This window comes from Anolis sagrei, chromosome Y (genome assembly GCF_037176765.1).
Source record: "Anolis sagrei isolate rAnoSag1 chromosome Y, rAnoSag1.mat, whole genome shotgun sequence".
Taxonomy (NCBI): domain Eukaryota; kingdom Metazoa; phylum Chordata; class Lepidosauria; order Squamata; family Dactyloidae; genus Anolis; species Anolis sagrei.
Window position 1 is genome coordinate 50,985,059 of NC_090035.1, and position 5,352 is coordinate 50,990,410.

The following is a 5,352-nucleotide window of genomic DNA, read 5'->3' on the forward strand; positions in this document are numbered from 1 at the left end:
TTGACTTTGTCTGCGTTGGCAGCAGTTCTGTCCTTGGGGTATTTTGAAATGTCCCTTGTTTTCGTGTGGGCTAATGCTTCTGTTGACGTTGGTAGCTACCGTACTGACTTGGGGAATGGGAGGAGAGATGGTAGGATATAGCTTATCCCACACTTTGCTTCCCTCTATTCCTGTTCTGCACCCTTTCAGTTGAAATCCACTTCCTTGGATTCTCCCAGCCACATGCCATTCCTTAATGATCCCAGGGATCTGGTCCGACGTAATCTTTGTCTTTGAATGACATTTTCTCTGCATCGCTGGCATCAGGTTTCTTTCTCTTCCCTTTGACATCCAAAGCAGTGTTGGCAGCATCCGTAGAGTAAGACCACTGTATCCTTGGTGTCCATCTCCCTGTGTCCCTGCTTTTCTTTTTCCAGTTTTCCTTCTTCTCCTTCCACCAGGGGTGTTAAGGGTAAATGCACCCCTGGAGGGCATTGAAGTGGCCAGAAAGGTGCGCTGTCCTTCACTGCAGGCAAGCATTGAGTCAGAAACTCACGGGGGGTCAAGGCTCGATGCCACCCGGGAGGGCTTGGAGTTAGTCACACAAGGGGAACGAACCCATACTGTTTCCGCACTGTTTCTAGGAACCTGCAACCACCCAAAAAATAGATTGATTATGACAGAAACATCCAGTAGATCTCTGTTGTCTTCTGATTTACTTAGAAATATCTACACTGCCTTGTTATCAGCCCTGTGTTGCACTATATTTCTTCTGCTGTATTGTTCCTCAATACCAAGTCGGTTCCTTTTGGAAATGGGACAGTATTATGATCCTTCCTGAGGGATGGTGCACCTCACAATACTTTTGTGATCCCCACTACTGCTCTTTGCCTTCATACAAAGGAACGGTCAATCAAAGACTCTAAAATACCTTAAAAACAACTTACATAAACTATCTCATAAAAAAAATCCCATTAAAAAATCCTTTAAAATTTTTCAGGAAAAAAAACCCCTAAAGAAAACCCATTAAAAAAAGGGAGGGCCTTGCATTTATCTGAGAACAGCTGCCACATTAATTCTGTACTCTATATTGGGTTCTCACCGAAACAACTATTGTTCTCATCTTGAATCAATCCACTTTAACTACCTTACCACCCTGACCCTTTACCCCATGGTACAATCCAAATCTCCATCCCAACAACAAACAGTGCAATTACTCTGGCACCCTTCCCCCCCCCCCAAAAATAAATTATTATTCAGCTGGAGCCATGCATTTCTCTCTGAGAACCGCTTCTGCATGTAGTTCTGTTTAAAAAAATTACTGATATTGAAGATATAACAGTTACAGGGAAAGTATTTCCTACTGATCAAAAGCTTCTCCTGCTGGAAACTTGAGAGAGGCGGTGATGTGGGGAAGTCCTCCGTTACTCGTGAGCGGAGCCATCATGGCTTTAACTCATTCTTTGAAATTGGTGTACTATGTAAAGGTAGAAGTTGTTTGGACAACGTAAGCTCTTCCAGTGCTATAGATATGTTCAAGCCATAGCCATTAGGAGTTCACAGAACTTCCTTGGGTCGTTGAAGACAAACTGTAATTTGTATTGTCTTTTCAAATCCCCTTGGAAGATTCCTCATCTCTCAAAGGAGAATGCAATGCAACCAGACGAGTAAGTACCCCCCCCCCCCCCGTGAACCTGTAGTTGTTTTACAGCATCTTCTCCTTTTTTATTTATCAATTATTTTGAAAATTCAGAAGCTCAATATACAGCTTAGCTCAATGAGTCTGACATAGGTAAGGGTGGCCCCAGGGCAGGGAAGCGGTCATTCAAGGGCAGGAGTGGCCTGAGTGATTTTTGCATTTAGCTTTCACTGCATCTTTTCAATGCAATGTGCTGTGCCATTGAGGCCAGGCACTCCTTTTCAAATGCAAGCTTTTTCCCCCCTTCCCTGCTGTAAGTGCCTGGCCGCACTTCCTTTGAGTCCCCCAGAAACATTTAATGTATTCGTGATCCCTGGGATCTGGTCTGACATAACTTTTCTCTTTGAATGACATTTTCTCTGCATCGCTGGCATCAGGTTTATTCCTCTTCCCTTTGACATGCAAAGCAGTGTTGGTTTTATACTCAGATGGATCCCCGCATGTTCCGGAGAACAATACCACTGTATCCTTGCTGTCCATCTCCCAGTGCACCTGCTATTATTTTTCCAGTTTCCCTTCTTATTCTTCCTCCAGGATCTTCCTCCATAGTCCCCTTCTTTCTCCATAAAGTACTATATGGCAGTATGTTTTGAGTGCATCCCTGCTGTCCTGCAGTACATGTGGCCGCGTATCTGGCAAGCTGTCAGTTTTGGGGGGAATGGAAATAGTGACGGAAGTATACATCTTTTAATGCATCTCTGCTGTTCTGTAGTGATGCTGGCTGCGTTCCTGGCAAGCAGTGTGTCCCGGGGAGGAATGGAAAGAGTGATGGTAGTATACATTGCTGGTGTGCAATATATGCATCCTGTCATTCCCGGGGGGGGGGGGGGGGTTAAGGGCTTTCAGGTGGCCGGAATGGTGCGCTGGCCTTCACTGCAGGCAAGCATTCAGTCAGAATCTCGGGGGGGGGGGGGGGGTTTAAGGCCTGGTGCCCCCCCGGACGGCTTGCCACCAAAAAAAAACTATTAGCTATCTCCTGCCAACGTTGGCCAAGGGGAGCAAACCCTTATGCTTCACCACTGTGCTTTGTTATCTGCTGCCACAAAGAAGTTACATTTGCTGTCTCCTGCCAACTTTGGCAAAGGGGAACAAACCCTTACTGTTCCAGCACTGTGTTTCACCCTATTACTGAATGATTAAGATTGCTCCAATTTTCTTTTCTTTTTAAAATCCCTTCAATGATTCATTAAAATCCTTTGCATTCAATTTTAGATTATTGTCGTGATCCATATACCTTATATTTGAATCTAAATGTTATTATCCATACCAGACATTTTTAAAAGGTTTCTTTCTTTGTTTTGTCAAGTAGTCTTCGTCATTTTCATTGCTTTTTGTTTATTACTTTTGAATGCGGCTACCTCAACGAATTCCTTTTCCTTCCTTGGGGGCCTTAGGGAGGGGGAAACTGTTCCTTCAAGGGACTTACCGATTGTCTGCTGTTTGTTGGAGTGCTATTGAGGCCAGACATGTTATTAAATCTGGAACATGTTTTTGATGATGAGACGACAGTGAATGGGTATTGTAGTAACTGTTTATTAATTGTGTAATGTGTTAAGTTGTTAATTCTTTTTATACTGTAGCACTGAATTTTTGCTGTTCGTATTTGTTGTGAACTGCTGTGAGTCGCCTTCGGGCTGAGAACAGCAGTATATAAGTAAGGTAAATAAATAAATAAATAAATGCCAGTTTGACTTCCCCATCTACTCCTGCTGGGTCTTCCCTGCCCCTGGAATTCCCCTCAGTCTGCTATCTATCCATAGCAAACTTCCCTCTTTATCTCCTTTGTCTCCGGGGAACTACTGCTTGATTGCTGAGTGACTTTGGATCTTTGGGATCAATCCGCGGAAGACATTCCATCACGTTTTTCAAATAAATCTGTGAGGAACGGAGTCTGTACCCTGCTTGGTTCTTACCTGGGCCCGTGATCCCCTCTTTGAAAAATTTGTACAGGCTCCCTGGTAGAGAGACAAGGTGGCTTGATATGCCCATCCCACCAAGAACTTACCGCAATTTATTATTATCCAGACAGTCTAAGGCTTTAGAATAGTCAATAAATCAGAAATAAAAATCCTGTGGTGCAATACAAATTTCCTTCTCAACAAAAACCACACCTATGACTCAATCTCCCTTAACCCCCCCCCCCCAAAAGAAATTGTTACATTCTGCTGGAGCCATGCATTTCTCTCTGTGAACTGCTGCTACAAGTGGTTCTCTTTCCAATTAGAATTATTTTTCTTGAAGATAGATCAGTGTCAGGAAAATCTTTTTCTACTGATCAATACCTTTCCCTGCTGGGTCTGTGACAGAGTCGGTAGTGTGGGGAGCTGCAATGCGACGGGAACGGCGCCATCATGGCTTCTACTTCTCCTTCAATATTGCTGTTCTGAGGAAAAGGGGGAAGTGTCTGGTAGAAATGTCACCATGCAATCTGTGCTCAAGCCCCCAATCTGCCTAGATATTTTGATCTTCTCTCGCACCAATTTGCAGAAGAACAGGAGGCTGCCCATTCCTGTGAGTGAAGTTGCAAGATATTAGACCTGCGCAGAAGCATTGCGGCACCGGCAGAGCTGTGCCTCGTATTCTAATGGTTCTCGGAGTTGGAACCCATCGATCAGGCCTGGGTGCCTTTGGCAATATGTCTCTGGGAGGACGCATGTTTGCCCCGACACAAACTTGGCAACGCTGGCATCGTCGGGTGATCATCATCCTGAAGCGCTGTATCATATGCTCTGTATTGGCATCTTAAGCTCTTCAGCTGCTGCTGAGGTCTACAGGCCATCGCATTGAGGAGTTCACAGAATTTCCTCCGGTCGTTGAAGACAAACTAGATGGTTACAAAAAAAAGTCAAAGGAAGCTGTCCTGCTCCTCAAGTAACTGAAAGCCTGGGATGATATCAAAAAGGTCTATGGCTACCTGCGAAAGCGCGTGGGAATAGGAAAGATGCACTATCGCAGGTGCATCCAGCGCAAAGGACTCTGCATTATCATCAATGAGGATAACGGAATCATAAAGGCTTTCAGGAACATCCCTGGAATTACAGATCCCAATGTAGAAAAGATGGGCGTTTTGAGACTGGCTCCTCATGGCCATGTTGGACAATTCTGCATTTAGTTAGAATGCGCTTTCCACAAATTGGATGTTTAGTATGGCATTTGGTACTAGCAGAGTAGGCTAAAGAGCAACTACAACTTTAGTTAGTTTCTTCTTCCCTGGCTGGAATGATTTTCCTGATCCGTGCAAGAAAGAACAGTATTGCTTTAGAACCTCTCTCAGTGCTGAACAAGTACGATAAATCTGGTTCTCAGTGCTGAACAAGTACGATAAATCTGCCAGTCTGGGGGGAATGTGGGGGGGACGTGACGTCTGGATTTAGCTTTCATTTCGGTTACATTAAATCTCCGAGTTCATTAGTCACTGGCTGCATGCTCTGCTCCAACCTTGAGTAGCCTTATGATGAAGGGTGTCCTTCAGGACCGCATGGTTGTCTGGAGGTAATGAGTGTGTTCTCTTTATGGGTCTTCCTCACCTCCGTGGTCCACTAATGTCTCCTACCTCTCGACACGAGGCTACCATTGTGAGATCTGAAGAAGTCCTTATTTTAAAGAAATCCATAGGAAAGGTTCTGAGGCTGTTAGGGTAGGTGTGAGTTGTAGTCCAAAGCCCCAGGAGGGTG

At 44.7% G+C, this 5,352-nt stretch overlaps 1 pseudogene; it reads left to right on the top strand.

Moving 5' to 3' along the window:
* The first annotated feature begins 4,099 nt into the window (after nucleotides 1–4,099).
* LOC137095621 (large ribosomal subunit protein uL4 pseudogene) lies at nucleotides 4,100–4,877 on the top strand (annotated as a pseudogene).
* The last annotated feature ends 475 nt before the right edge of the window (nucleotides 4,878–5,352 follow it).